The 9,827-nt window shown below is 38.0% G+C and overlaps 1 pseudogene; it reads right to left on the reverse strand.

The window, feature by feature from the left end:
* Positions 1-645: 645 nt before the first annotated feature.
* Positions 646-742, reverse strand: LOC138834501 (U6 spliceosomal RNA; annotated as a pseudogene).
* Between the last annotated feature and the right edge of the window lie 9,085 nt (positions 743-9,827).

The raw sequence follows: 9,827 nt of genomic DNA on the forward strand, positions 1-9,827 counted from the left end.
CTCAGATCTCAGTCTCCTGTGTAGCTAGGATTATAGGCATGAACCACCAGTGCCCAGCAGCACCAATATTTTACTGTAAAAATTCATGGATTCCGCGGAGTTCTTCCAAGTGAATTGCCTGCCTTGGATGGAAAAATGTATTCAATAGATTTGTAAACATGTATAATAATTTCTTCAAAGTTTGTGATTTTTTAATAAGAAATAATTTTAATTTACCTGTTGAAATGAGTAGTACAGAAACTAAAATATTTCTCGTGCTTGTCTGAAAAAGTATATTTTAAAATATTCTATATTCTATGTTTGCATCATGTTCATAATTTATTTTCTCCTAGATATACTTTGAATTATATATTATTTTATAATATATAGGTTCATTAATGTGTCCTTTCCGATTGCATTCCATATAGAAACAGTTTGATTCCTTTTTTTCTACGTCTTAATATTATTTTTCTTTGGGATAAAATGACAATGTTGTCTAATTTGAAAAGTTTTGTAAAGTTTATGCTGTGTAAATGCCTTTCTGAGGTGATTTAATACACTGATGTCAAACTAAATTTAATTATATGAATTACGTGTATTGTTACACTTGTAATTTTGTAATCATCTTTTTAATCACTTTTTTTCATTTCTTGCATCTGAAGAATGAAAAATATGGAATACTTCTCAAATTTTCATATTATCCTTGTGCAAGTGCCATGTTAATCTCTGTATTGTAATTTGAGTATACGTGTTGCTGAAGCATGTAGTATCCTCTAAATTTAATAGTTAATGATGCAATCTTTATACAGGCTTATATCTATGGGTGCCTACTTGTAACAAGGAAACCTTATTGTTCCTAACAATGCTATCGATCTTATTTCCCTAAAATTCTGTGAATAGTGGAAAAAATTATATTGATCAGTCGATTGTTCACATTTGCAAACTTTTTTTGCCAATGAGTATCTTAAGTCTTTTTATTTGGAATTTGATCATACTCTCTATTATTTATAGTTAGGTCCAAAGGTGATGGCTTTTTCAAGTACTTATTTATCCAACTTTGTGGACCTAATGGATTCAAAGTAAGCGTTGCTTAAGAGCTACTTCTAAACTTCTTCAGCTGACATTTTCCCAAATGAGGTGTTACTGGAACAAATGTCTACCTGAGCCTTTACCCTTCTTCCATGTGTGAACAGACCAACCATAATACCTTACCCTGACAGCAAAGATTTTCTTACTAGAACAAAACTAATCTTGGTTACAAGGGATCATAGAGAGATGAACAGTTCAAACAGAACTGTTCAGACAAGAAGGTATTTTATCAAAATATAATTGTTTATTTTACTTTCCATTTAAAAGTAGCTAAAGCCAAGAAGGTGAAAAAATTGTTCGTATGCATGATTACTTAATGTCCTGGCCTGTCTGTAAGTTCCTGGCAGGAACTTACACTACTGCCTTTTTATCACCAAATATTTTCATAGTTGCAGGAGAAGTGCATATGTTTCTCCTCATTATTAGGCATTAAATTGATAATGTTTTAATCACAGTGTTTCCTCTTGCTTCCATGCTGTAAATCTACAAATGATAAAGGTTTAGGTCTAACTGTATCAAACACTGAAGTAGAGATAATAGAATCATACTTTAAAACAGAGTTGCCTTTGATACAGTAACTACACCAGAACAATACAAAACGTGTGTCTTTTAATCATATTATATATAGTTATATATTTTATATTATATGTGCTGATTTTATATTTCACACAATGAAACTTACTAGAATTAGTTGATAATTTGACAAATAAATTGATATTTATTTACTCCAATAAATAGAATTGGAATATAAATATTTAGGTTCCAAATATATATTAGACTAGAAAAAGTATCAATGCAATCTTTTTAGTATAAACTTGTGATACATTCAAACTGTTCTTGGTCTTCTGAATCCACATGATAAAAAAACAATGTTTTCCTCTAATCTGTAATGATTTTACTCTGCTGCTCTGTTTATTTTTTTAACTTGCTTGTCCTAAAAGGTTTTTGTCCATATTTCTGAAGCATTCTTACTGATTATGCCCAAATTTTGCTAAGATGTCTAAAAAATATTATTCTTGTGCATTACCCATGGGTCCTAGGATCCCAATGCCCAGTTACCTGCATCAGCAGATAATAGGGAGCCGAGGCGAGACTCAGCCCACTCCCTTGCAGCTTTGAGGTAACCACCCCAGACGGTGCTTGGCGGGACCCCTGGGCTGTGCGCGTGCACGAGCCAGGTAGAGCCCCCAGCCAATCCCATGACACCTGGTGATGGTGAAAGGCAGGCGACCAACAATAGAAAGACCCGCGTTCTGATTCTCCTATATAAGCGGCTGTGTTTCGGGTGCACGCTCTCTCGCGCCCAAGCTCTCCTACAACTAAAAGGCTCTCCAATAAAGCGTGATCTGAGAAGACTCCTGGTGTGGTGGTCGTTTTTCCTCGCTGGTCGAGTAGACGGTCACTACAACTGGTGCTGAAACCCGGGAACGAACCTGGGACGGGACCCGCGCGAGAGGCTGAATTGGAGCCAGAACTCAACACGCGGAGAGGAGACATCGGTAAATATCCCCCGGTATGCTGTTCACTGTAGATTTAGATATTTATTGGTTGCTTGCATTGCTTCTTCCTTTGTGGCTTGTCTTTTTGATGGTGCGCACTTGCCTCGAGGAGGGAGGGTTTGATTTAATCCAGGAAGGATACAAAGTACTAACGCGGCATCAGGATAGTCTATCAGAGTCAGCATACAGTAAGGGGGAGGAAAATAGGCCTAAAAGAAAAAGGGAAAAAAGACAAAAGGATCCTAAAGAATTAAAGCAAGAGGGGCTGCAGCACTCACAAAAGTAGAAGGGTTTCAGAGAGGAAGGGGTCTCAAGGAGACCCCCGTGCCCTTCTTTAAAAGCAAACCGGTTCTCAGCCCTACATGTGGAAGGGCGGGACCAAGAATATAGTAATCTTGTGAGTGACTCAGAGGAAGAAATGTTAGAGGAGGAGGGAGAGCAGCTCAATCCAGCTGATAGTGAAGAGTTAGAAGAGGCTGCGGGGGAGCACGAGGCAGACAGATATGGAGGGTGGCGCCCCCTAGGGGTGGGAGTACCGCAGCAGCCAGGAAGAGGAAACGGAGCTGCCCCTCACCCGTCGGTCCCCCTGCCGTGCCCGGCAGGGAAGAGTCACTTTATAAAAGGCAGCACCTGGTCGCCATTAGCGGCCGCTTTTCCAGTCTTTGAAAAGCCAATTACTAATGAGAGAATTCTTGAGCCAGTTTCCTACTCCCAGTTAAAAGATTTAGTTGAGGCAGTAAGGACTTATGGAGTGACGGCCAATTATACCACTGCCTTGCTTCAAAGGCTAACTATTAATGCTATGATTCTGTGGGAGCAAAAACTGTTCAATATTTTCCTGAATTAGTGGCTAAACAGGCAATTTTGATCTGAGAAAAAAAAAATAAAAATAAAATAAAAATAAAAATAAAAAAAAATAAGAGGCAATTTTGGGTATAAAGTATTGTTTGATGCACTTTGCAAAAATTCCAGATAAATTAATTATTCCATACACCCGTGAGCAAGTTGAAATTTTAGCAGCCACAATGGATATGTGGGCAATTCTTTTTTGCTCATTTCCAAATATAATTGATAATCATTATCCTAAGCATCCTCTGCTTGCCATAGTTAACAAAAATTTAGTGTATTTTCCTGTTGTCACTTCAAAGGAGCCCTTGGTTGATGCTCTAACCATCTTTACGGATGGATCAAAATCTGGACAAGGTGCCTTTTTTGTTCAAGGACACAAACAGCCGGTAGTCTTTAATTTTCGGCCGAATGTCCCACAGGCTGTTGAATGTTTAATTGTGCTTGAAGTTTTTAAAAGATTTGATCAACCTTTTAATTTATTTTCTGATTCATTATATGTTGTAAATGCCGTTGCTTCTCTTGAAGTTGCTGCTTCAGTTAAGCAGGCCAGTACAATTTCTAATGTTTTGTTACAGATTCAATCCCTTATCTTAAACAGAAAACATCCTTTTTATATTGGACATATTCGTGCCCACTCTATGTTGCCGGGCCCGATGGCAAAGTGTAATGATTTGGTGGACCAGGCAACTCGGGCTGTGGCTCTGGTCACTGCTGATCCTGTAGAATTGGCAAAAGACTTTCATAGATTGTATCATGTACCTGCTAATACCCTTAGGAAAAGATATAATTTGTCCAGGCATGTGGCAAGAGATATTGTTAAAGCCTGTAAATCTTGTGTTACCTTTCTTCATCCTCCCCATGTGGGGGTAAACCCCAGGGGGTTGAGACCAAACGCCCTATGGCAAATGGATGTTACTCATCTGACGGAATTTGGTAAGTTGAAATATTTACATGTGTCTGTGGACACCTTTTCTAGTGTCATTCATGCCACACCTCTGGCAGGAGAAAAGGTGTCTCACGTCAGAATACACTGCTTAGAAGCTTGGGCAGCTTGGGGAAAGCCCCTTAGACTCAAGATGGATAATGGCCCTGCTTATACTTCCCATGGTTTTTGCGCCTTTTGCGCACAAATGCAGGTTGCCCACACCACCGGATTGCCCTACAATCCTCAAGGACAAGGTATAGTGGAAAGAGCTAATAGAAGCATAAAAGAAATGCTTCAAAAACAAAAAGGGGGAGTTGCTGAGTCCGCGTCCCCCAGGGAAAGACTTTCTCTTGCGCTCTTTACCCTTAATTTTTTAATTCTAAATGACAACGATCAGTCTGCCGCAGATCGGCATATGACAAGAGACTCCATGGATACTAAAGACATGGTTATGTGGAAGGATGTTATTAATAATAAATGGTATGGACCGGATCCGGTAATAACGAGATCCAGGGGAGCTGTTTGTGTTTTTCCACAGAGTCAAGAAGTACCTCACTGGGTGCCAACGAGACTGACCAGGCCGGTGGAGACTGCAGCAGAACCCGCTCTTGAAGATGCAGCTGATCTTCCTGCTGTTAGCAACAGTGCTAATAGCAATCCCTGTGATAGCTAAACCGATGATGCTGTGGGCTGTTACAATTTACTGACTGGATTGCCTCTGCGGTGTCCTTTTTCAAAGAGTGGGTGGGAGTCAGAATGTTTTTAGCCTGCTGCTTGGGAGGATGCGTGGTCTGCCTATGGTTGGTCTGTCGCCTTCGAGCCCAAACCAGAAGGGACAAGGTTGTTATCTCGCAAGCATTAGCCGCTTTGGAGAGTGGATCCTCACCCCAGATCTGGCTGTCGGCCCTAAGAGGCAGTTAAGCCTTACCATTCTGCATAGCCTTAGCACTCCGAGGGATCAGGGGATCCCATTGCACCGGGACAGGTATGCAATTTGCAATTTGGGACAGGGTGCAAGGCAAGTGCACTGCACTTGAGGAGATGGTTCTCATCTCCTCAAGAAGAGCATGCTGGGTTGCAAGTGGGTTGATGGCCAAGATCCCACCTCTGCAAAAAAGGCATCGGACGGGCCTGGTCATCACTGGGGAAGGCATGCCCCTCAGGCGAAGGCCAGTGCAAGGTCCTAATGTTTTAGACAGAGGCCCAACCTCTACTCTTACCTGTTGCCATAAAACAAAGAAGGGGGAACTGTAGGGAGCCGAGGCGAGACTCCGCCCACTCCCTTGCAGCTTTGAGGTAACCACCCCAGACGGTGCTTGGCGGGACCCCTGGGCTCTGCGCGTGCATGAGCCAGGTAGAGCCCCCAGCCAATCCCATGACATCTGGTGACGGTGAAAGGCAGGCGACCAACAATAGAAAGACCCGCGTTCCGATTCTCCTATATAAGCGGCTGTGTTTCGGGTGCACGCTCTCTCGCGCCCAAGCTCTCCTACAACTAAAAGGCTCTCCAATAAAGCATGATCTGAGAAGACTCCTGGTGTGGTGGTCGTTTTTCCTCGCTGGTCGAGTAGACGGTCACTACAACTTTTCACCAAGGCCCATGCAACATATCAACACAAAGTAATTGAAGACCCATCTCAATTTGAATTTCCTATATTTCAGGGCCCCAATTCCTTGAGTTGCAGGAATTAGCAGTAATCAATTGTGAAATGCAAGTCAACTTAAAATGAAGGATGCGATCACAAAATTTGAGAGAAAGTACTGTAATTCAAACATTCAACTTACAGATGACCAGCCCATATGAGTGAACAAGTTCACAAAGTGTCATGAGATTATATTTAATACTCCTCACCTATGATTAACGAAAGATTTTATTCCAACATTAGTGGGCCAAAAAATAGTTCCTAGAAGGATAGATCTATAATTGGTCTACCAAAGCCCGAAAACTTGACTTAGAGGTCAAATGTAATTCAGAAAAACATTTGAAGCACTAAGGAGTGCTTCAAAACACTGGGACTTCAGTACAACATGGTTCTATGGTATAAAAATGTCACTCTCAAACCAATGATAATCTAGATTTAATCTCCTGAAAGTTTATTCCTTTTCAAATAAACTTTTTTAAATCACTTTCGCCAAAATAACATTTGACAAGTTGATGATACTTAGTGACATTACAAGTTTTTCAAGTGTAGGGAGCAAGTTACAATAGAGTTGAATTATTTACACAGCACTAATGCCAAACATGTTCAACCATTCATTAAAGTGTAGAAATAGTACCACCCACAATTTGTGTTTTTCAGTATGGGCCTTTCAGAAATGTGTTTAATATGTCAGCCTCCTAATTTCAAACCCAAACGTTAGCTAATAAATTTCATCATTTAATAAGGTACATTTTAAACAATCACAAATAGTTGCCTTATCATATGTTATTTTTGTTTTCCCTCTGTCTAACATAGTAAGAAATATGACTTTAAGACTTGAATATGGGTACTAATCAGAGATATGACAAACATAATATCTGTCTTCTATTTCTATCATATTCCTATCTAGGAATAAATTTTAAATTTCTTCTTTTTCCAAAACTTATAGGTAGTAGAAAATATTATTCCATGTAAAATAAAAGAATCACACCATTGTACAAAGCCATTTATAAAAATGCATAGTTAGGAATACATTCTAAGCCATTTTTTAACTTTCTTTTTGACTAAAGATTAATCTTTCAAAAGGTTGAGAAAAAATCATGTTTAGGTGCTTCCCGTCTCCAGTCTTGCAAATTGTTGCTGCAGATGAATGAATTATGGAAATATAAGCTGACAGCATTTCAAGAATATGCAGGATTCAAACTCCATGGAATGTATATAAACCTTTCAAAGTATTAATAGACAGTTTAACAGAATGACTATCAGGAAGTTGAAACCAAAGAGGAATTATAGTAAAGACATAGAATGAATGAAAAATGAACAAGGAGCAAATACAGCTAGAATACTGAATGTATACATATGATGAAGGAAGTGGTCAATTGGAAATAAATCTTGGAGAAAGTGTTGGTTGAGAATGATAGAAGGAGTGACTCTGATCTAGGAGCATTGGACAATTAGATTGATATATTTAATTGTAACACAATTGCACAAACTTTTAAAATTCAGTTAAAAAACACAACTAGAAACAAAAACACACAAAAATCACAACCAAACAGCAATCTCTAGAGAGTAGGAATATGACCACTCAAAATTTTAATCAGTTAATGAAGGGCAGTCTTGGGAAAAGCAAACAAACCTGTTCAAAGAGGGAAGTTTGGGATAGGAGAGAATTTTGAACAGAATTAAATAGATTGTCTAAGGTTATAAATCACCTATATTTGCTGCATACAGTATCTTACTTCTACGAGTTTTCTGTCTGAACTGGATAATCCAGTCCTGAGACACACTTGGTAGCTTGTGAGGTAGAATGAAAGAAACAAGATCAAGAACCCAGTACTCCACTGGAGAGAAAACAATCCTCTATATTTTCTCTAATCGCTCTTCACTATTCTTTCTTCATACTTTTAAGTCAATTGATTTTGAATTATATTTTTCCTTCTTTCTTCTGGCAAAGTAATTGGTCAAAGTAATTTCATCAAATATTATTTGTCATTTTCTTCTTTCATGCTGTTTAATTGGCCAAGTGAGTCCATAAAACTTCCCTCTTCTTTTTGGTTGCCATGAAACAACATCTATGTTAATAAGGAGAAATCTAATGTAAAACTTTGTCTCTAGAAAACAGTCCAAGAGGCTGTGATCACAAATATTTGGCTATATATATGTTTCTTTTACCTTGAAAGTCTTCTTGTGTCTAAAGTGCCCACCAAAATATGTACTCCATCATTTGTTGGTTCAATCAGAATTGTCTAACCTCAAAGATATATTTTGCTAAGAAGATGCTTAGAGGAAACCAAAAAATACTGCACTTTTTATCTTCTAGCTTAAGATTCTCCTTAGATACCATATCAGGAACAGTGAAGTTATTCTATGCAAAATTATTTTAATAGATTATTTTTCTCTTGGTTTTGCATTTGTTCACAAAGATGTATGGAGGAGAATAGAGTTAAATCACCCATACCTTGGAAGAAAGTGTCTGTTACAAAAGGAAAATGTTTCTATGTCCTACTTCTATGTCCTACTCTTAGCTCTTGCCAGAGTTCCAATTAATCACAGCTTCTTGGCTTCCAGTCTTGTGAAGCTGAACGACCATACGGGCTCCACCACTGCTACATCTTCATTATTTCTCTTTTAAAACTCTTCAAGTTGCCTCATTTGGATGTGGAATGTATTTTCATGTCTTCACTCAATCAGTTCTGCATTGTAGTGAGCCGAATGGGCTCTGTAAAATCACTTTAGGGAGTAAAAATACTAACACAATTTACATCAAAAAGTTTTGGCCTCCCTTCACTGCTGAAGTCAATACGGTTAGCTAAGGCTTCTAAGAAAAATTTTATTATTAATTTTTCCATTTGCTTAATTCTTTTCTGAACTTTTTGGCATATGTAATAAAAGAAGTCTTCACTACCTCATATTAATAAGAATATTATTTTTTGTGAGCCACTAAGAAATGTGAAATCATTGGTTTGAAGTATCCAATCAAAATTTTTTCTGTGTTTCACTGCTTCACGTCCAGAGACATTGTGGAAAGTGTTACAAACAGAAATGTGTAATCCCAAAACCTTCTTTCATTGTGGAGGGCAATTTCTCCCTAAATATTTTGACTCAAATTATCTTTTTCAGAGAATTACTGTTTGGTAATTAAAGGTAAATTCACAAATTTTGATGCCTTATTTTTTTAAGAACTTTTAACTTAAATTCCAATACAACCTTCTTTCAAACAGTGAGAATATAGTTCCTGGGTAATGACAATTCCAAGGGAACCTACAGGATTTACAGCAAGGTTTCTGAGGTTTGTTTGTTTAGTTTGAAAAATAGCGCCATCTTCATCCACATTGCTCCCTCTCTACTAAGTCTCCTTGGATTTCTTTGCATGAAAGCCTATTCTTCCAGGCAATTTAAAATTTTCTTAATAGGCTAAGTTATTAAAAATTTTGAACTATTAAATTTTACCTGTCATAAATTTAAAACTGTTGAAAATCCTTTATCAGAACCGCAAATTCACCAATCCTAATTCCACCTTTACCATCAAAATGTTAACATGCTGTTTTCATGATATAGTATCCATGCAGCTATTATTTTCCAGTGGCTTTGTTATGCATATATGTAACCATATTAGCTGATGCTAAGCAAAATGAATTCCAAGATATGGAACCAGATTTTTTTTCATTTGTGGTTGTTGTTTTTGATGAACTATGTGATTTCTGTTTTCTTTGGGATTTTCCCCTATGGTTTATCCCTGCTGTATGGTGAGACAATGGTGAGCATAATGGTGAGACAAAGGACAAAAGGCAAACCAATGCAATAGGAATATTCACAAGAGAATATGTTGGAAATGTACTTTACAAA

This window comes from Dipodomys merriami, unplaced genomic scaffold (assembly GCF_024711535.1).
Source record: "Dipodomys merriami isolate MVZ:Mamm:240054 unplaced genomic scaffold, mDipMer1.0.p SCAF_217, whole genome shotgun sequence".
Taxonomy (NCBI): domain Eukaryota; kingdom Metazoa; phylum Chordata; class Mammalia; order Rodentia; family Heteromyidae; genus Dipodomys; species Dipodomys merriami.